Source organism: Pan troglodytes, chromosome 10 (assembly GCF_028858775.2).
Source record: "Pan troglodytes isolate AG18354 chromosome 10, NHGRI_mPanTro3-v2.0_pri, whole genome shotgun sequence".
NCBI lineage: Eukaryota > Metazoa > Chordata > Mammalia > Primates > Hominidae > Pan > Pan troglodytes.
The window spans coordinates 68,403,910-68,428,061 of NC_072408.2; the positions used below are offsets into that span (position 1 = coordinate 68,403,910).

The 24,152-nt window shown below is 38.2% G+C and overlaps 1 pseudogene; it reads right to left on the reverse strand.

Moving 5' to 3' along the window:
• Positions 1–3,888: 3,888 nt before the first annotated feature.
• On the reverse strand, positions 3,889–17,134 carry LOC134807579 (liprin-beta-1-like; annotated as a pseudogene).
• Between the last annotated feature and the right edge of the window lie 7,018 nt (positions 17,135–24,152).

Here is a 24,152-nt window from a genome sequence, read left to right on the forward strand (position 1 = left end):
TCAACATATGCAAATCAATAAACATAATCCAGCATATAAACAGAATCAAAGACAAAAACCACATGATTATCTTAATAGATGCAGAAAAGGCCTTTGACAAAATTCAACAACACTTCATGCTAAAAACTCTCAATAAATTAGGTATTGATGGACATATCTCAAAATAATGAGAGCTATCTATGACAAACCCACAGCCAATATCATACTGAATGGGCAAAAACTGGAAGCATTCCCTTTGAGAACTGGCACAAGACAGGGATGCCCTCTCTCACCACTCCTATTCAACATAGTGTTGGAAGTTCTGGCCAGGGCAATAAGGGAGGAGAAGGAAATAAAGGGTATTCAATTAGGAAAAGAGGAAGTCAAATTGTCCCTGTTTGCAGATGACATGATTGTATATCTAGAAAACCCCATCGTCTCAGCCCAAAATCTCCTTAAGCTGATAGGCAACTTCAGCAACGTCTCAGGATACAATATCAATGTGCAAAAATCACAAGCATTCTTATATACCAATAACAGACAGAGAGCCAAATCATGACTGAACTCCCATTCACAATTGCTTCAAAGAGAATAAAATACCTAGGAATCCAACTTACAAGGGATGTGAAGGACCTCTTCAAGGAGAACTACAAACCACTGCTCAATGAAATAAAAGAGGATACAAACAAATGGAAGAACATTCCTTGCTCATGGGTAGGAAGAATCAATATCGTGAAAATGGCCATACTGCCCAAGGTAATTTACAGATTCAATGCCATCCGCATCAAGCTACCAATGACTTTCTTCACAGAATTGGAAAAAAACTAAAGTTCATATGGAACCAAAAAAGAGCCCTCATTGCCAAGTCAATCCTATGCCAAAAGAACAAAGCTGGAGGGATCACACTACCTGACTTCAAACTATACTACAAGGCTACAGTAACCAAAACAGCATGGTAACTGGTACCAAAACAGAGACATAGATCAATGGAACAGAACAGAGCCCTCAGAAATAATGCCACATATCTACAACTCTCTGATCTTTGACAAACCTGACAAAAAGAAGAAATGGGGAAAGGATTCCCTGTTTAATAAATGGTGCTGGGAAAACTGGCTAGCCATATGTAGAAAGCAGAAACTGGATCCCTACCTTACACCTTATATAAAAATTAATTCAAGATGGATTAAAGACTTAAATGTTAGACCTAAAACCATAAAAACCCTAGAAGAAAACCTAGGCATTACCATTCAGGACATAGGCATGGGCAAGGACTTCATGTCTAAAACACCAAAAGCAATGGCAACAAAAGCCAAAATTGACAAATGCGATCTAATTAAACTAAAGAGCTTCTGCACAGCAAAAGAAACTACCATCAGAGTGAACAGGCAACCTACAGAATGGGAAAAAATTTTTGCAATCTACTCATCTGACAAAGGGCTAATGTCCAGAATCTACAATGAACTCAAACAAATTTACAAGAAAAAAAACCCCATCAAAAAGTAGGTGAAGGATATGAACAGACACTTCTCAAAAGAAGACACTTATGCAGCCAAAAGACACATGAAAAAATGCTCATCATCACTGGCCATCAGAGAAATGCAAATCAAAACCACAATGAGATACCATCTCATACCAGTTAGAATGGCGATCATTAAAAAGTCAGGAAACAACAGGTGCTGGAGAGGATGTTGAGAAATAGGAACACTTTTACACTGTTGGTGGGACTGTAAACTAGTTCAACCATTGTGGAAGTCAGTGTGGTGATTCCTCAGGGATCTAGAACTAGAAATACCATTTGACCCAGCCATCCCATTACTGGGTATATACCCAAAGGATTATAAAACATGCTGCTATAAAGACACATGCACACGTATGTTTATTGCAGCACTATTCACAATAGCAGAGACTTGGAACCAACCCAAATGTCCAACAATAGGCTGGATTAAGAAAATGTGGCACATATACACCATGGAATACTATGCAGCCATAAAAAATGATGAGTTCATGTCCTTTGTAGGGACATGGATGAAGCTGGAAACCATCATTCTCAGCATACTATGGCAAGGACAAAAAACCAAACACCGCATGTTCTCACTCATAGGTGGGAATTGAATAATGAGAATACATGGACACAGGAAGGGGAACATCACACACCGGGCCTGTTGTGGGTTGAGGGGCAGGGGGAGGGATAGCATTAGGAGATATACCTAATGTTAAATGATGAGTTAATGGGTGCAGCACACCAACATGGCACATGTATACATATGTAACAAATCTGTATGTTGTGCACATATACCCTAAAACTTAAAGTATAATAAAAAATAGATAAATAAATAAAAAATCATTCACTTTAGTTACCCTCCTTTGAGCAGAAATAAACACATGTCAGTTTACTTAGGGAGACATGTTATGTAGATACACATGCATAAACCATATATATATACTTCAGTCTGGTGATAACATTGATTATGCTGATGATACTATGTTTGCTGTATGCCAGGCAACCGTTGTGACATATACTGTTTCAATCCTCACAAAAATCTTATCAGTTAGAAATTCTTACTATCCTTAATCAAAAGATGAGGAAACTTAGTAACGGAGAGGTTAGGAACTTGCCTAATGTCATAGAGGGAAAAAAAAAAGGCACGGCAGGAATGGAAACCTACAAAGTTTTGCTCCAGTGCATACCCCATCCACAACCTTATGGAGCCTGTCCTTTGTGTTATAGATGGTGCTTATCTTTTTTCTGTTTTTTTCTTTTCTAAATTTTAATTTTGTGGGTACATAGTAGGTATATCTATTTATGGGGTACATGAGATGTTTTGATACAGGTATACAGTATGTGATAATCACATCATGGAAAACGGGGTCTCCATTTTCTCAAGCATTTATCCTTTGTGTTACAAACAATCCAGTTATATTCCTATTTTCAAATATACAATTAGATTATTATTAACTATAGTCACCCTGATGTGCTACTAAATACTAGGCCTTATTCAAACTATTATTTTGTACCCCTCCACCATCCTCCACCTCTTCCTTCATCCCTCACTACCCTACCCAGCCTCTGGTAACCATCCTTCCACTATTTCCGTGAGCTCAATTGTTTTATTTTTAGATCCCACAAATGAGAACATGAGGTGTTTGTTTTTTTGTGCTTGGCTTATTTCACACATAATGACCTCCACTTCCATTCATGTTGTTGCAAGTGACTGAATCTCATGCTTTTTTATAGCTGAATAGTACTCCATTGTGTATAAGTACCACATTTTCTTTATCCAGTCATTTGTTGATGGACATTTAGGTTCCTTCCAAATCTTGGTGGCTGTGAACAGAGCTGCAGTAAACACGAGAGCACAGATATTTCTTTGATATACTGATTTCCTTTCCTTTAGGTATATATCCAGCAGTGGCATTGCTGGATCATATGGTAGCTCTATTTTCAGTTTTTTGAGGAACCTCCAAACTGTTCTCCAAAGCAGTTGTATGAATTTACATTCCCACCAACAGTGTACAAGGGTTCCCTTTTCTCCACATCCTTGCCAGCATTTGTTACTGCCTGTCTTTTGGATAAAAGCCATTTTAGCTGGGGTGAGATAGTATCTCATTATAGTTTTGATTTGCATTTCTCTGATGATCAATGATGTTGAGCACCTTTTCATATGTCTATTTGCCATTTCTATGTCTTCTTTTGAGAAATGTCTATTCAAATCTCTCGCCCATTTTTAAATCAGATTCTTAGATTTTTTACTATTATCTTTTTTTCTTAATCACAAAACATATGCTTATAGGCGAGAGTTAGGAAACCATCTGAATGCAAAGAAAGAAAATAAAAATAAGCCACAATCCTATTGACATTTTGTTCCAGATTCTAATTACATAAACACTTTATACTGTGTGCATGTGTTCTGAGACTCTGCTACTCTCAATTTTTTTTTTTTAATGTGCTGGTCTAAGTGAATCAAGAAACTTACTGCTGCATCAGAGCAAACACAACATAGAAATGCAGCATCTCAAATAGTTCAGCAGGGAAATCCCATCTTGGATATGGCATCTGCACATACCTGCTGCAGCATTTCTTCTGTGGCATTCACCTTCTCTCTGTGCTCTTCAAGACAAAACTCCAAATCTCTAATCTTCTCTCCCTCATCCTCCACCTGGTCTGTTAACATGCTTAGCTGTATTTAGAATAAAATACTGCAATGAGTGAAAAAGAATTTGGGTCCAACTGCATACATTATTTCTCTAAATGGAACAAAAAAAGGAATAATCCTACCACTCATACGATTGTAAAGAAAAAAAAATCTGAGAAGTACCAAGAAGACAGTGGTCCCTCCCATTCCTATTTATATGTTGCTTTTTGATTTAGGGAGTCCTATACAATTTTGGAGAAAATTTGTGTAGACTAGTAATGTACAATACTTTTTGGTTAAAGCCATTTCAACCATTTATGAGAGAGAGTGTGCACATCTTTTTTGCGGGCAGGGTGGAGATAGTATTAGAAGAGAGGAAATGAAGTTAATGTTTCAAATAGAAATTACCAAGAGCTATTCAAATTCGATACTTCAAGAAGAATAAGGAAAAGAACTCAAGGAATTCAAGTTCCATGAGCTTTTTGAAGATGACTTTATATTTATGACTTTAAACTGATCACAGATGCGTTCAAAGCCAGGGAACAACTCAATATACTCAAAGGTGCATGAGGAGCTCTTGGGCTAGTCTTTCAATTCTAGTGCTTATAGCAGATCTTTGAGTTTTTCCTCCATAATCATCACCCAGTAAATATGCTTCAATTCATTTTGCTCAATATACCAAAGAAAAATGTTTGTGAAGCATTTAAAACATCATGAAGAAGCAAACTCAAATTTAGCCCACAAGGAGGGTTCTAGCCACTGTTTTGTTTTGTCTCACACAGGGTATCATTTTTAAAATTGAAAAATTAAATATATTTACTCAGATTTCAGATTTAGAAATATAAACTTACATATATGCAGATTTTATGCTATATTCATATGTCTACATTTCTGATATATATTAAAGTATATTTTAAAGTCAGATCCAGCCAAGTGTAGTGCTACACGCCTGTAATCCCAGTTACTTAGGCGACTGAGGTAGGAAGATTGCTTGAGCCTAGGAGTTCAAGACTAGCCTGGGCAATGTAAGAAGACCCTGCCTCCAAAAAAAAAAAAAAATAGATCAGATCAGATGGCACGTGAGATCAGATGACATTGCATCTGTATTCAGACTGGTCCCAGAAGAGCTGAGGTTGATTAATGGCAGCTCCTTCTAAACTGGGTGTACAAATCATCATTTTGCCCCAGTCCTTACTACTCCCTATTGGTTACAGATGGCTTACCATGCTTATTTCTATTAGCAGTCTGGTTGCTAATAGAACTGGTTTCTATTAGCAGTCAGGTTGCAAGCAATCTGAATTTGCCACCCCAATTTAAAACTCTCTTTGTATGCAGCAAGGAAAGAATAATATTTAAAAATCACTTGCCTGAAGAAGGAGGGATTCTTTAACATTTTCTAAAAGTGACAGCCTTTCTTGATACACATCTCCGTTCCCAGGTAGGTGTCCATTTGTCTGAAAAAGGAAATAATATGGGTAAGGCTGATCTTCTCTAAGAATGATATATTGTAGATAAATGAAAATCACAAGTGTCCTTAGTCCAAGGGGCCTGAATTGAATCTGCACAGCTGTCACTGTCAAACAGAAAATACAAGAATGCAATTTGGTTCATTTACCACAAAAGAAGTAAGACAGGCATGTTAAGCATATAAGCATGTTTTTGCCAAACTAAACATTTATTAACAAGCAGAAAATAATGACCCACAAGGAACAGTGGCTACTGGTATTCTTCACTGAGAGCAGACACACACCCAGGGGCAGGCAAAGCTTTGTGAGTGTGTAGGGGGCAACCCGAGCTGTTGAGGTCTGTCTCTCTTCCTCCAAAAGCTTAAACACTCAGACCACAGTGACTTCCCCTGGTAGTGCAGACTAGCCTCACTTATCTGCATTTTAACACTTTCTGTCCTGATCTTATTAACTTCTTATGAGTTTGCTTGTTCATATAATGTTACCTTCTATTCCAGGGCAGAGCCTATAAATTGTTTTGTAATCTCCCCAGCATCTGGATCAGTGCTCTGTATATATTGATGCTTACTATTTCTTCCCCTCCCTCATGCCCCACACCCTTTTTTTAAAAAAAAATCATATTTGGGCATATTTATGCATGGTATAAATGCCAAAGGAAGTATAGACTGATTGTTTCTTCCTCAGCTGTCTCATATGCAAGTCATGAAAGAGACACATGAAGAGGCTCACAAAGAACAGAAAACCTAAAAACATCATTTTGAAATATATGCAGTAGTGTAGGTGGTATCTCTCATAATCTCAACATAACCATAAAATATGTAATCCCAATAGAATTTCCTGATTCTTCATTCAAATACAATAGAAATAAAAGCCAGTTGAAATCCAAAAGTGTTAGATAGGGCCACCCAGGGTTCAATTGAAAAAGAAAATAATACCTTCAAATTTAGAACCAGAAAAAAACAGGCATCTGTTTTTAAAATCCCATACAAGTAATAATATTTTAGAAACAGACACATTTCAGTAAGTAGGAAAAAAAAAAAACTGCTGTTCAGTGAGGACAAAAAGCAAAATTGGCCAAGCATGGTGGTGCACGCCTGTAATTCCAGTACTTTGGGAGGCTGAGGATTGCTTGAGCCCAGAAGTTCGGGACCAGCATAGGCAACATGGTGAGACCCTGTCACTAAAATAAATAAATAAATAAATAAATAAATAAATAAATAAATAAATAAATAAAAAACAGCCAAACATGTGCAGTGACCCGAGATCGCGCCACTTCACTCCAGCCTGGGCGACAGAGTGAGAATCCATCTAAAACAAACAAACAAACAAAAAAATTAAAAACCGCCAAGCATCGTGGTGTGCGCCTGTGGTCCTAGTTACTCTGGAGACTGAGGGAGGAGGATCACTTGAGCCCAGGAGGTGGAGGCTACAGTAAGCCATGTTTGCGCCACTGCACTCCAGGCTGGGCAACAAAGCAAGAACTTGTCTTAAGAAAAACAAAACAAAACAAAACAAAACTGATCTTTCTTCTGGTTGGAGGAAATTATAGCAAGAGGAGAGCAGTGTTTCCTCCCAAGCTACTTTGTATGATATGGAAGTGAGGTGTTCCAAAACCAGTTCTCCAAAATTAGCCCCAAATAGAAACAGATACTGAAAATTGGCTCAAAATTAGCATATTTATTTTTCTCAATACTGTATTGATATTTACAAGCACTCATAATGCTCAAGAGTAGTTTAGTATATTAAAAGTCACTATAGGAACATATAGCAGAATTTAAGAGTGATCAATGTTATATCCTTGTGTTAACTTAAGTAGGTAAAGACTGTTCTGTCCGCATGTGTTTATATTTCTGCCAATTTTGTTTCCTTTGCATTAAGAATGTTGGCAGTAAGATCCATTAGGTAAATACCCTATTGTCTCTATTCTTCCTTCAACTCCCACGTTCTACCTACCAGGTCACTCAAAACCTCCCCATATATGGCATGCTCTTTCACACACTACTTTTATTCCTTCTGCACGGACCATCTTTTCCCACCCTTTCTTCTTCTTTCCCCATTCCTTAAGGTCCACCTCTATCAGGGCTTGGTCTGTGAAGTCTTCCTTGAATTCACTGTTTGCTATATGCCAGTGACAGTATCTACATGAACCTTCATTACAGCAGGCATTACTCTGAAAGCACTAAGGTTAGACTTGACTGCATATATGTCTCTCTCTTCTAATAGACTCTGCATTCTTTGCAAGTAGATTTGCCTTGGCATGTGACATACAGTGGGTGATAACTAAATGTCTGTTGAATGGAAGAATGACGATAGGTGTTCAATAAACACTAGTTGAATACAAGATGACTGCAGGTTTGGTTTTGATCTGCCCTTCTTGCTTCTCAGTGGGTCTTTATTTATGTGTCCTCTATAATCTGGTATGCACGCCATGGTTGACCTCTATCTAGACTGGCTCCTTTTTCCTCCTGTACTCTCTCTTCCCACTATGTTTAGGAGGTGATCTCAGAGCCTTTGTCAGCACCACGCTCTAACCAACTGAGCTAACCGACCGCCTGATCTCAGAGCCTTTGTAATGGACAATAGTTAAGGCCATCTCGTGTGAGCTCCCTTAGACACTTTCTTCCTCAGTGCGTAATAGTATAATATATATTACCTCTTATTTCTTTCCTTTCTTTCGTCCTGCAGGCTTGGGAGAACTGATTCTTAACTCCTTCCTGAAAGCTCATCATTCCACTTTTACTTTGGAACCTTGATTTCCTGTTTTGCTGGGACCTGTAATCACCACTTCTATTTAACATTTTCCATTTCTTCCTTTTAATGAGCTTTCTTCCATTTTCCTTTACAACAACTATCCCAAGGTTTTGTACCCAACACTCCACTCACCTCCCACTCCTCCCTCTCAGATCAATCCGTCTTTCATAACCCATTTCTACCTCCTCCTCTTTACATGGTGCCATTCTCCTTTCCCCATCTACGGGCTGACCTTCTGGGTCTTGTCTTAAACTGTGCTCTTTAGTGTTTCATCATATTCTGCCTCAGGTAGATGACTAATAATTTTATGTGAGTTGGTCACTCAGCCTAAGTTTCTCAGTGCAAAACTGTCTTACGTTTCTTTTGATTCTTCCATGGTGCTTATAAAATCCTGAGCATGTAATTTAAAATGTATTTAAGTATAAACTCTTGTTGAGTCAATCTGACTTTCAAAGCATGGAAGAGCAGCCAAAGTCACTTTACCTATCTACTTTAGCTCATGGTGCAACCTTTTATTGACCACATTCAATTCAGCTAAGTCGAAATTGGAATCAACGTGGGGATTTCAACAGTACAGTATCCAACCAATAGTGTGTATGCAGAATCAGGGAGGGAGATCTAACTCAACTATAACATTGGTACTTTGATTTAATTAAGGAACTTATGGCCTCTGCCAGGTTTTCCTGGCATGATAGGGAGAAGCACATCTAAAAAGCTTTATCTGTCATAGAATTACAGAATCTTAGAGCTAGCCAGGAACCTCACCTGGAAAATGAATTCCCTGACTCTACATGGCAGGTGCTACACATAACATCAGAATACCATCTACTTTTCCCTTCACCATCTAAGTGGAAAGGCTTATTTTTATATCAACTTCCTTTTAATTATCAAGTATTACAATCAGCATAAAGATGTAATAAACGTTAACATCTTTCCTTTGTGTATGTTTAAAAAGTTTTTTATTACAGAAAATTTCAAATAGATTTAAAGTAGAGAAATTAGCACAATGAAACCCCAGGTACCCGCCACTCCATTTCAATAGTTATTAATTTACGGAAGGTAGGAGTCTCACCTGCTGCTTTTACTTATAACATCATGCTGTGTTTTCCTTTGATTTTCGGGGTTCTGTTGGTTTGCATTGGTCTACAGTTGTCTTTCCTGTTTCCCCTTTGTTTCGCTTTGTTCTTTCCTGAGCTCTGTTGTCCTGTCTAAATCCAAAATCAACATACAAGCAGTGATTTGCCACAATCATGCTTATATATTTTATAAAACAGAAGGTAATTTTGAGTGCAAGATTCCCAATTCAGAATGGTAAGTACCTAAATTAAAATGGGGAAAAGAAAACAGCCCTCTTTTTAAGGACAACAAAAGTTAAAACATAGCTGGATTAGTAATACTACATATACACAAATACATGCACACATCACATTCCAGCCAGTCATTATTATACTTATTTTTAAAACTAGTTATTAAAAGTATCGCACAGTCTTGATTTCATAATCCTGTTTTTAAACATTCAGTATCAAGAAAGGAAAAGTAAGTCTCAGTCCACGAAATCTCCTTTAAGTAAACATTATCTCTAGCTACCAAAATAAATAATTACTATGACAGCATTTTGTACTCAGAATTATACCTCTGCCACGCATGCAAACATTTCCTGCATGCCTGCTCTCCACTAGACTCTAAACTATGAGGAGAGATTGAGATAAGACTTGAATCCTTCAGCCATGAAGAGGATAGTCATATTGCATTTGAGTTCAATACCATAATAAGGCATCTTACACCACTACCGTCTGAAGAGTAAAAGAACATGACATCAGTGATGCTGGAAATCAAGCAACCAGGCAGTGGCAGTACTCCGCTCCCCTGTCCTCTCACTGGGTGTGGTGGAATGAGGGCATGAGCTTCACAGTGGGCAAGCGGGAAGTACATGTTTAGACTATAATATTACCCTAGTCATAGGTACACACCTAAGTCCCCTGAATTTGGGGAGGACAGAGAAAAAAGAAGGTCCCAGTGTCCCTAGAAGCGAAGCCCCAGCTCCTATCCCAGTACAGCAGCAACTTCATTCACTCAATATCTTCATTCACTCATTTATTCAACATTTGTTGAAAGCCAGCAATGTGTGACAGGATACAAAGATCTAGAGAAGGAATCTCTCTTCTACTTTGGGAAGGATAACATGAGAGCAAGAAAAAGTCCCTATTGTTCTTGTCACTTTTTCTTTCTTAACTCACTTTCCTAAAGGAACAGGGAAACCTCTTTTCATTCAATCCTAACAAATACCAGTGGCCTAGGATTCCATGAAAAGCACATCTTTTACCTCTGTAAACTAAGAATTCTGCCGATTTGGTCAATTTGTTTTTCTGTGTCTGTGAACACTTTCCATGGGAGTTTACTTGAAGCCTAAGGGGAAAACTGCCTTAATTTTAGCTAGGATGTCTCAGTGAGGCACCGCATAATTCAAGATAATTGTGATCACATACTGGATACAATCTTAAGATGTACCTGGTTTGCCAAGGCCTGAGAAAATATTTCCTGAAGGCACAGATGAAAAGCAAAGCTGGTCAGAAAGCAGCAGGGATCGGAGGGTGGTAGGACGGGGACTGCTTCATGGGACTGGGAGTCGGGGACGCAGGGAGAACAGCCAGCACCCCTGCAGAGAGCATGTCCCATGGCTGAACTCTTTTAAGTTATGAGTATTTTTATTTTTATGGTAACTTTTAAAAATATACATTTGGGATTAATATTATCTCACTTTTAATGTAAAAATAAGAGAGAAGTGTATTATGATGATTTAACAGGTCAGAAGCCAGTCCAGAACATCTCATTTCCCCTGTTTACACTCTATCTATCTCATAGGTGATGATGCCTGTTTTGGTGTTACTACCATTAGTATTCACCATTAGTATTTCACTCACTTTTTTGAAAATTGTATTCTTGTAATTTCTGCTGACTTTGAGATGGCCTCATAATTAAAACTGCCAAATAGACACTTTCGGGATTTCACTACCTGATCCCCTGCTGACATGGATCAAGGTCATGATCCTCAGTTAAAAAAACATTATAAGAATGTTCTAGGGCAACTCATCAAGTTAGACCTAAAGTAAATAACTACTTGCTTAACTCAAACAATTAGACATATTTTTACATTTGCCTTCTTACATCTGGAGCTTCATAAAACAAGTAATTCTCCATTTTTAATATCTGTGTTCACACATTATAATATCTCACAATCAAAACAGAAAATTCAGCCTCAGTAATTAAACAAATATGTCATAGTCTACAGTTTTTTTTAACCACAGGAGACACACTTCTGAATTTTAAAAGAAATTTGTTCATTTCCAGAAGCCTAGAGCTACACTAATAAATTCATTCTTATAGATTTAATGTCCCTTCACTGCAACAGGCTACTAGTGTTGGTATTTTATCACATTCAGTGTCTGATCATATGAAACAAACAGGCAGGAGCAATTAGTAGTAAAGAAATAACCTGCATCCTAGAAGAAACCAGGGGATCTCCCTGGCCCAAGCAAAATGATAATTTGAACTGCAAATGCCCAGTTGCACTAATGAAAAGGTTAGTATCCATCTTAAAGTACAGGGCCTCTCAAGTTGGCCATCATTAAACATGAATGGAACCATAATTATATATCTGTTATTATTAACAGATACATAATTATTTCCAAAAATTTTTGAATTTAAGTTTTTCTAAAATATTCCTGAAGCTTCTCTTCAGTCTGAGAAACGTTTGCACTCTTTTGTCACAAGAAGTGAACTATGTATGGGTAGTTTGTAACTTTATTCCCCTTGTAACTGGACCTAATTCTCTTTCCCTCATTGCAAAGGGATGCTGTTAAACATTTTCCCTCTATTCTCTACGCTCTACTCTTCAGTATTACCTTTCTGACTAGCCTTTTTTCCAGGTGTATTCATAAGCCCTCAGCATACATTAGTTCATAGGATCCTTACAATCCTAAGTGGCAGTAACAATCATCCCCATTTTACAGATGAGAAAACCAAGATACAGAGCTTCAGACATTTTCACAAGGTCATACAAGCTTTGAAGAGTTAGGGCCAATGTTAAAATTCAGGTCTGCTGTCACTACAGCCTGCATTTGAAACTGCGTAGATATAATCCTGCCTTATCATTCACTGCTTTCTTTTTTAAAACATCATAATCTCTTTTATTTGGGCAGTTTTCCCATGTTCAGTATGAAGGGGGAATTTGCTAGGATTCTGTGTTCCTTAAATTCTAAGACGCCATCAACTTTCATTTTTTATTGTGGCAAAATATATATGTAAAATTTACCATCTTAACCATTTTAAAGTGTATAGTTCAGTGGTAGTAAGCACATTTACATTGTTTTGCAGCCATCACCATCGTCCATGTAAATAACTCTTTTCATCTTGCAAAACTGAAATTCTATGCACAATAAGTATTATCTTCCCATTCCCTGCTCCCCTCAGCTCCTGGCAGTTACCAATCTATTTTCTGTCTCTAAAATTTGACTATTCTAAGTATCTTATTAATAAAAAAAGGAAAGAAGGGAGAGAGGAAGGGAGGATGGATCTGAGCTAAAATGTATACACATCCCCATTTTAAGATCATAAAACACAGCCCAACTTCTGAAATATTAAATTGGAAAAATCTAATATTATCAGCAAATCACTAAATTATAAGCATATAATCTTCTACTTGTTGGATTCCCAAGTTCCTTTTTGGTTCTAAAATAAAGTCTATCGTGGTAGGTGTGTGGTGACAACTCAATTTCACACCTATGCTTTTATGGTTCCAAACAGCCAGTCCTGCTCTTTTTGCCTTTTGCTGTTTTTCTTCTTTCATCCTGTCATTCTCTGTGTGCTTGAGAAAACACACTTAATTTGGAAGGTTGGGGTCAAGGTGAGGAATTCATATAGATAAGTTAGATAGATATAAATAAATTTAGCAACAGCAACAAAAGTCCCTTATCTGTCTGGATCTACATCTAGTTTATTTTGTTATTGTTACTTTTAGGATAAAAACTGAATCTTCATTAGTTCTGTAAAATATTTGTCATTTTGTGGATTCTCAAAGTTAAAACGTCAAATAGTAAGAGAGAAAGCAACTGAAAACACAGATCAACAAGCCATTACCCATCCAAGGAATAAATTTAAAACAACTTCCATTCATTCAAACATGCAATCCACTTTATCATTCATGGAGCATCATTCATTACAAATATGACTACTGAGCCAGGCATTCTTCTAAGCACCAGGGATACAGTAAATTTTTAAAAATAATGGCAAAAATTGGATTCATGATGCTTACATTCCAGTTGAAAAGACAGAAAATAAATGATATAAACATTACAAATACATTGCACATAAGAAAGTGGTGAATGCTAAGAACAAAATAAAGCAGGGAGATGTAAGACAAAGAATAAATGGGTATAATTTTAGTTAGGGTGGTGATACAAGGCCTAACTGAGATCACAACTTTTGAGTAAATACCAGAAGAATGTGAGGGAGCTAGCCATGCAAATATCTAGGGAAAGAGCTTTCCAGGCAGAGTGAAAGGCCAGTGCCTGGAAAAGCCAGTGCGAAGGCTCTGAGGCCAGTGTACCTGGCATGTTTAAGAATCAGTGAAAAAGCCACTGTGCTTGGCGTGGAGCGAATAAGGAGATGTGTGACAAGAGATGAAGTCAGAAAGTCATGGGGAGCAAATCCTACGAGGCCTTGCAGCCCACAGTAAGCACTGTGGTTTTTACTCTGAGTAAGATGTGATGCCATTGGTAGTTTCTGAAAAAAGGAGTGAGTGTCATGATCTAACTTATATTCAGATGTAACCATCATTACTTTTTATCATTTCTGAAAATACTTTCACAGAACAGATTAAGCACATGTTAATGGACATGTTTTAGACACATGTCAAAAACTGAACTACAGGTACGCTTAGGCTACTATTGCCATTGGTGGCCTCTGGGTGTGGGATAGAAATACGTTCTTCTAACAATAGTAAATTCCTTTTTCACTGCATGCTAAATGGTCAGAAGAACATGGAGTAAAGAAGGGGTGAGATAGGACATTGAAATAGACTAAGGAATATGTCAGGAAACACCAAGTACAGAGCATGAAGCAATCCCCAAAGAAATCAGCAAACCTGGACCCTTAAATCTCTGGAGGAGAAATCTGTAGAGCAAATATAAAGTATAATAGTAAGGCATTATGTGTTTTAACAAGTAAAATAACTCCAGTTTGTGTAGCTGCACCCCCACTAAAGGACAGATTGTACTATTCCCTCTCAGAAACGCAGAGGTAAACCAGGTGGGAACACAGAGTATTCAGCACAGGACTGGCTGGGAGCTCTAATATTTGTGTCACATCATATGAAAATGTTTTAGCTGTAGGATGTACTCTTAAGGTTCCCAAAGCAAGCAGTTTTCATGTCTACCACAGATCCAAAAGTAGATCACGATTCTTTCATACGATTCTCATTAGTTTTTATATGAACACAGTTAACTCATAAGCATATTAGTGCATCTTACTGAAAATTGAATATCCTTTAAGCACAAAATATCTCCTTTCCTCTGTCCTCCACTGAATCTGTTTTTGTGACACTATTTAGATTTTATGTGTCCATCACAGATTAAAAGCATGGTATTTACCACTGTATCGAGACAAAGGGTAGCTCTACCACATCATCAATTTTTGAGAAGGATGCCTAGAAAGAGGCCTCGTTGTTTAGTGAGTAACACCATTAACCCATTTATGCTGGAGGTTGCTAATTTTTTTGTGAAAAATCAGAACTGGGCGATGACATTGAGCAGTAGGATATAAATAACTCCCACAAGCTTAGCGTTCCAATAATGGAACACTACACATAAATGGGTTAAGGCCCAATTCCCCAATTTAATTCAAGAACTGGAACTGAAATGATTGAAATAAACCACCAGATGGCACTTCAGGTCAAATACTTAACCCCTGTGGCTTTTGAATGTCTTTCATTATGCTTTCCATTTACAATTGCTATTGAGTCCTTTATAGTGAATAACCCAATATGACTGAGAAATCATCAATTATGTGCAAGATTCTTTCCCTTAAAGGACTATTTGATTTAAGCCACAGTAGGTCATTCAAGCACAATCTAAAAGCCAGTCTGTTTTTATGGGCAGAATCAGGTGACCTGTTGTTGGTATTTACCAAATGTACACTAATAGCACTTTTTAAAAAGTTATTCTTAGAGTCGAAAGAAAATTAAGATATCTTAAGGAATAAAATAGAGCACATCTGTTGCCCTATACTTTTTTTTGTTCTAATCAGCTATTCTATGTTCTAAATTTTGGAATAAGCAACAAAAGATTCATAATACAGAATTTGTAACAGGCAGACACCTACCATTTGACTTTGAAACCATTCAATTAGCATTTCTACTGTTGAATCTGGGAACTGGCAGCTCAAGTCTTCTTTCTCATCTGTTTCCATCATCTCTAATAATCCACGCGGGTCTTCCACAAGGTGCAGGGCTCACAAACTTCCCATGGATGGAGAGGTGGGAGACTGGCAACCAAAAATCCCACTGGAATATTCCAGGGCCTTAGAACCTAAGTTAAACAAAATCACAGAGAAAGCAATGGGATTTATGTTATATAAAACACCAAAGCTGAAGGTGGTAAACCAGTCTAGTCACAGTAAGGAACAATCAAAAGAAACAGAAAAAAGAAAATTCAATCACATAAATCTCTCCAAGTCAGATTTACATGGTGTAAAAATTAAAACCATGTAGTTGATGGTAAATATCCATGGTCCAGTTCCTAACAAGGAGGCCAATCATGGGGTATAGAAAGAAGAAGAGCCGGGTGGGCTTTGGTGTGAGGTGTGCTGGCCTCGTGGAGATCATGAATAAGAAAGTGGCAGATCAGAAAATACAAATATTAGAGCTGGTCCATTCCGGACCAATACTGGAAATTCTGGCTTAGAAAAACTGTGGATGAAGGGTTATGAAATGAACTCAGATAAAGACTATTAGAGTAAATTCCAATGAAAGATAATGAGCTCAATGTGTTAAATGATTATACTGATGTGCCTATAGGACATTTCCAGAGAGATATCTGGTTGGAAATTAGAGATAGGGACTGGAAGCTTAGCAAAGAATTGGGAAGGTAAATAAATGTGAATAAGTTGGGTGCAGTGGCACGTGCCTGTAATCGCAGGTACTTGAGGTGGGAAGATTGCTTGAGCACAGCATTTCAAGGCTGCACTATGCATGTTATTCACAGGCAATCATGCCTGTAAATAGCCACTGCACTCCAGCTTGAGAAACAGAGCAAGACCTCCTCTCTTAAAAAAAAAAAAACACACATGAGAGTCATTGGTGGAAAGTGAATTTTGAATTCAAGAAAACAGATCACAACATTCATGTTCACTGGGTAGAGAAGTGTCCCTCAAAGTATGGTCCACAGACCACCTACGCCAGAATCACCTGAGATGCAGATTCTTTTTCCTTGATTAGAAATCTAGGATGGAACTGGAATTTTTGATATTTTAAAATAATGTTTGAGAATAATGCTGGTAGAAAATGGAGAAGAGGAACAAAGATGAAATTACAGGGAAGCAAAAGGCATAGGGCTAAAAAATGAAAATAAAGTGAAAAGATAATATGAAAGTTGTAGTGAAAAAGCCAAATGAGCAGAGTAAATGTTGTGATTCTGTCTTTCACAGGATGCAGATCACCTGCTATGATACCATCCATCTGCTCCAACGTCGCAACCAATATGTCACTTGCATCACTCATCATTTTATTATTTGTCAGGGGCAAATTCCAACCCAGATCTGAAAAAAAATGATGTTATCATTACATCCATTAATGACATAGGCTTGCTAGTGGGTTTCCTAATTCACCTTCAAATGATAACTCTGCTGTGTAGTCAAATGTGGAGCAAAAACTTCAGTAGTGGAGTAGCAAGCTGTGGCCAATCACCTATTGTAGCACAAGACCACATGCGATACCTATATCAGTTAATAAAGAAGATTCCATTCTTGCACTTGAGGTGTTTAAAATCCACTAGCATGGTTTCCATGCTGTTCTCTAGAACTCTAGACCTCTGTAAAGGGCAACAGGGATGGCCATGGAAGCTTGCTGAGGGCCATGACAAGCACTGGCCAGACAAGACTCCTTTCTCCCTTTACCAGCCTCACCCAATCTCTGTTCTCTTAATTTTGTTTTTTTTTTTTCTTTCTGTATAAGGGCTTAAGACTTGTCTAAGAAAAGGATTCACTAACACATATACTAAATGTACATATACACACACACAAACACACACATACACCCCTACTGATACTAAACATTTTGTAGTGGAGCCATAGCTATCACATATTGAGTGCCTATAGTGTTTCCTACACATTTACATAAATTATCCATAATCCTTAGTCAACAGCTCTATAAAATGTGTAAATTCATCTCCATTTTATAAATGGGGATCAAAGATGTTTGATTTTTGCATGAAAACACAGGAAAGTAAATATAGCCAAATTCAGTTTCTAACCTGGGTCTGTCTGACTTCCACTATAATACATAATTTCTGTTTACCTGATCCTATGTGAAGACGAATTGAGGCTGAAATTATGTCACAATCTACACATTGGTTTACTGTTAAAAACTATACTGAGATAATGCTTGCAAAAAATTTGGTCATTGACAGGAAAAAGTCAAGATAATGTGATTTTCAACATTCACTAATGCATTTCAGGTACCAGACTAAGCACCCGAATAAAGCTCTTACTATGTTATATATACTGTGATAGAGCAAACACCTGGGGAATAAAGGGCACATGCTGTTTCACAGAAACCTTTGCCCTCTGTTTCTAAGCAGCCAAATCTCACCACTTTATTTTCACAAATATATTTATAGTTCTCGTACCAGCTTCTTGGATGAGTTTCCGATTATGCATTCATTCTAACATAATGCCATATAATTGTTATAAAATATTATTTTGATTTAAAGTCATTTCACCTAAGGATTTTCCAGAACTTTACTGACTTCCAAAGGTGAAAAATATCACCACCATTTATTGTGGAAATACTACAGCATGAAAATACTCAATTTATGTGTCTACAGTTACCCAGAAAACAAGGAATCAACAAGTTAGGTTATGAACCTAGGTCATTCTAAAAAATTTACTCACACACTCAGCCAGTGCACCATCCAAAGAAGTAGGACACACATTTAATAACCACACTCCAGTATGGGAAACTCAAAACATGAAAACTGAGAGCATAAAGGATCAAGCTGAATTACATAATTAAGTGGCTTGCATTCTCTTTCATTTAAAAAGTATTTTGCAGTTCCGTTCCAAGAAGGCCGAATAGGAACAGCTCTGTCTGCAGCTCCCAGCATGATCAATGCAGAAGATGGGTGATTTCTGCATTTCCAACTAAGGTACCTGGTTCATCTCATTGGGACTGGTTGGATAGTGGGTGCAGCCCATGAAGGGCGAGCCAAAGCAGGGCTGGGCATCGCCTCACCCGGGAAGTGCAAGGGGTCAGGGGATTTCCCTTTCCTAGCCAAGAGAAGCCATGACAGACTGTACCTGGAAAAACGGGACACTCTCGCACAAATACTGTGCTTTTCCCATGGTCTTAGCAACCGGCAGACCAGGAGATTCCCTCTCATACCTGGATTGGTAGGTCCCATGCCCACGGAGCCTTGCTCACTGGCTAGCAGCAGTCTGAGATTGACCTGCAAGGCTGTAGCCTGGCTGGGGGAGGGGCGTCTGCCATTGCTGAGGCTTGAGTAGGTAAACAAAAGTAGCCAAGGGAAGCTTGAACTGGGCAGAGCCCACTGCAGCTCAGCAAGGCCTACTGCCTCTATAGACTACACCCCTGGGGGCAGGGCATAGCTGAACAAAAGGCAGCAGAAACTTCCACAGACTTAAACGTCCCTGTCTGAAAGCTCTGAAGAGAGCAGGGGCTCTCCCAGCATGGTGCTTGAGCTCTGAGAATGGACAGACTGACTCCTCAAGTGGGTCGCTGACTCCCATGTAGCCTAACTGGAAGACATCTCCCAGTAGGAGCTGACAGACACCTCATACAGATGGGTGCCCCTCTGGGATGAAGCTTCCAGAGGAAGGATCAGGCACCAATATTTGCTGTTCTGCAATAATTGCAGTTCTGCAGCCTCTGCTGGTGATACCCAGGCAAACAGGGTCTGGAGTGGACCTCCAGCAAACTCCAACAGACCTGCAGCTGAGGGACCTGACTCTTAGAAGGAAAACTAACAAACAGAAAGGAATAGCATCAACATCAACCAAAAGGACATCTACACCAACACACCATCTGTAGGTCACCAACATGAAAGACCAAAGGTAGATAAAACCACAAAGATGGGGAGAAACCAGAGCAGAAAAGCTGAAAATTCTAAAAACCGGAACACCTCTTCTCCTCCAAAGGATCATAGCTCCTCGCCAGCAACAGAACAAAGAATGACTTTGACGAGTTGACAGAAATAGACTTCAGAAGGTTGGTAATAACAAACTTCTTTGAGCTAAAGGAACATGTTCTAACCCATCACAAAGAAGGTAAAAACCTTGAAAAAAGGTTAGACGAATGGCTAACTAGAATAAAGAGTGTAGGGAAGACCTTAAATGACCTGATGGAGCTGAAAACCATGGCATGAGAACTTCATGATGGATGCATAAGCTTCAATAGCCAATTCCATCAAGTGGAAGGAAGGGTATCAGTGATTAAAGATCAAATTAATGAAATAAAGTGAGAAGACAAGTTTAGAGTTTTTTCTCTAAAAACTCTAAAGTAAAAAGAAACGAACAAAGTAAAAAGAAACGGAAAAGAAACTCTAAAGTAAAAAGAAATGAACAAAGCCTCCAAGAAATATGGGACTATGTGAAAAGACCAAATCTACGTTTGATTGGTGTACCTGAAAGTGATGGGGAGAATGGAACCAAGTTGGAAAACACTCTGCAGGATACTATCCAGAAGAATTTCCCCAACCTAGCAAGGCAGGCCAACATTCAAATTCAGGAAATACAGAGAACACCACAAAAATACTCCTCAAGAAGAGCAACTCCAAGACACATAATTGTCAGATTCACCAAAGCTGAAATGAAGGAAACAATGTTAAGGGCAGCCAGAGAGAAAGGTTGGGTTACCCACAAAGGGAAGCCCATCAGACTAACAGCTGATCTCTCGGCAGAAACCCTACAAGCCAGAAGAGGGTGGGGGCCAATATTCAACATTCTTAAAGAAAAGAATTTTCAACCCAGAATTTCATATCCAGCCAAACTAAGCTTCATAAGTGAAGGAAAAATAAAATCCTTTACAGACAAGCAAATGCTGAGAGATTTTGTCACCACCAGGCCTGCCTTACAAGAGCTCCTGAAGGAAGCACTAAACATGGAAAGGAACAACCAGTACCAGCCACTGCAAAAGCATGCCAAATTATAAAGACCATCAATGCTAGGAAGAAACTGCATCAATTAACGGGCAAAATAACCAGGGAACATCATAATGACAGGATCAAATTCCCACATAACAGTATTAACCTTAAATGTAAATTGGCTAAATGCCCCAATTAGAAGATACAGACTGGCAAACTGGATAAAGAGTCAAGACCCATCAGTGTGCTGTATTCAGGAGACCCATCTCATGTGCCGAGACACACATAGGCTCAAAATAAAGGGATGGAGGAAGATCTGCCAAGCAAATGGAAAGCAAAAAAAAAAAAGCAGGGGTTGTAATCCTAGTCTCTGATAAAACAGACTTTAAACCTACAAAGATCAAAAGAGACAAAGAAGGCCATTACATAATGGTAAACGGATCAACTCAACAAGAAGAGCTAACTATCCTAAATATATATGCACCCAATACAGGAGCACCCAGATTCATAAAGCAAGTTCTTAGAGACTTATAAAGAGACTTGGACTCCCACACAATAATAGTGGGAGACTTTAACACCCCACTGTCAACATTAGACAGATCAAGGAGACAGAAGGTTAACAAGGATATCCAGGACTTCAGCTCTGCACCAAGAAGACCTAATAGACATCTACAGAACTCTCCACCCCAAATCAACAGAATATACATTCTTCTGAGCACCACATTGCCCATATTCTAAAATTAATCACATAATTGGAAGTAAAGCACTCCTCAGCAAATGTAAAAGAACAGAAATCAAAACAAACTGTCTCTCAGACCACAGTGCAATCAAACTAGAACTCAGGATTAAGAAACTCACTCAAAACTGCACAACTACAAGGAAGCTGAACAACTGGCTCCTGAATGACTACTGGGTAAATAACGAAATGAAGGCAGAAATGAAGATGTTCTTTGAAACCAATGAGAACAAAGACACAATGTACCAGAATCTCTGGGACACATTTAAAGCAGTGTGTAGAGGGAAATTTACAGCACTAAATGCCCAGAAGAGAAAGCAAGAAAGATCTAAAATTGACACTCTAACATCACAATTAAAAGAACTAGAGAAGCAAGAGAAAACAAATTCAAAAGCTAGCAGAAGGCAAGAAACAACTAAGAGCAGAGAAGAACCAAAGGAGATAAAGACATAAAAAACCCATCAAAAATCAATGAATCCAGGAGCTGGTTTTTTGAAAAGATCAACAAAATTGATAGACCACTAGCAAGACTAATAAAGAAGAAAAGAGAGAAGAATCAAATAGATGCAATAAAAAATGATAAAGGGAATATCACCACCGATCCCACAGAAATACAAACTACCATCAGAGAATGCTATAAACATCTCTATGCAAATAAACTAGAAAATCTAGAAGAAATGGATAAATTCCTCAACACATACACCCTCCCAAGACTAAACCAGGAAGAAGTTGAATCTCTGAATAGGCCAATAACAGGCTCTGAAATTGAGGCAATAATTAATAGCTTATCAACCAAAAAAAGTCCAGGACCAGATGGATTCACAGCCGAATTCTACCAGAGGTACACAGAAGAGCTGGTACCATTCCTTCTGAAACTATTTCAATCAACAGAAAAAGAGAGAGTCCTCCCTAACTCATTTTATGAGGCCAGCACCATCCTGATACCAAAGCCTGGCAGTAACACAACAAAAAAAGAGAATTTTAGACCAATATCCCTGATGAACATTGATGCAAAAATCCTCAATAAAATACTGGCAAACCAAATCCAGCAGTGCATCAAAAAGCTTATCCACCACTATCAAGTTGGCATCATCCCAGGGATGCAAGGCTGGTTCAACATATGCAAATCAATAAATGTAATCCATAACAAAAACAGAATCAACAACAAAAACCACATGATTATCTCAATAGATGCAGAAAAGGCCTTCGATAAAATTCAACAACACTTCATGCTACAAGTCTCAATAAACTAGATATTGATGGAACATATCTCAAAATAATAAGAGCTATTAATGACAAACACACAGCCAATATCATACTGAATGGGCAAAAACTGGAAGCATTTCCTTTGAAAACCGGCAGAAGACAAGGACGCCCTCTCTCACCACTCTTACTCAACATAGTGTTGGAAGTTCTGGCCAGAGCAGTCAGGCAAGAGAAAGAAATAAAGGGTATTCAATTAGGAAAAGAGGAAGTCAAATTGCCCATGTTTGCAGCTGACATGATTGTATATTTAGAAAACCCCATCGTCTCAGCCCAAAATCTCCTTAAGCTGATAAGCAACTTCAGCAAAGTCTCAGGATACAAAATCAATGTGCAAAAATCACAAGCATTCTTATACACCAATAACAGACAGAGAGCCAAATCATGAGTGAACTCCCATTCACAATTGCTTCAAAGAGAATAAAATACCTAGGAATCCAACTTACAAGGGATGTGAAGGACCTCTTCAAGAAGAACTACAAACCACTGCTCAATGAAATAAAAGAAGACACAAACAAATGGAAGAACATTCCTTGCTCATGGATAGGAAGAATCAATATCATGAAAATGGACATACTGTCCAAGGTAATTTATAGATTCAATGCCATCCCCATCAAGCTACCAATGACTTTCTTCACAGAATTGGAAAAAAACTACTTTAAAGTTCATATGGAACCAAAAAAAGAGCCCGCAATGCCAAGACAATCCTAAGCAAAAAGAACAAAGCTGGAGACATCATTCTACCCGACTTCAAACTATACTACAAGGCTACAGTAACCAAAACAGCATGGTACTGGTACCAAAACAGAGATATAAATCAATGGAACAGAACAGAGGCCTCAGAAATAACACCGCATATCTACAACTATCTGATCTTTGACAAACCTGAGAAAAACAAGCAATGGGGAAAGGATTCCCTATTTAATAAATGGTGCTGGGAAAACTGGCTAGCCATATGTAGAAAGCTGAAACTGGATCCCTTCTTTACACCTTATACAAAAATTAATTCAAGATGGATTAAAGACTTAAATGTTAGACCTAAAACCATAAAAACCCTAGAAGAAAACCTAGGCAATACTATTCAGGACATAGGCATGGGTAAGGACTTCATGACTAAAACACCAAAAGCAATGGCAACAAAAGCCAAAATAGGCAAATGGGATCTAATTAAACTAAAGAGCTGCTGCACAGCAAAAGAAACTGCCGTCAGACTGAACAGGCAACCTACAAAAGGGAGAAAATTTTTGCAATCTACCCATCTGACAAAGGGCTAATATCCCGACTCTACAAAGAACTTAAACAAATTTACAAGAAAAAAAAAACCCAATCAAAAAGTGAGCAAAGGATATGAACAGACACTTCTCAAAAGAAGACATTTATGCAGCCAACGGACACATGAAAAAACGCTCATCATTACTGATCAGAGAAATGCAAATCAAAATCACAATGAGAT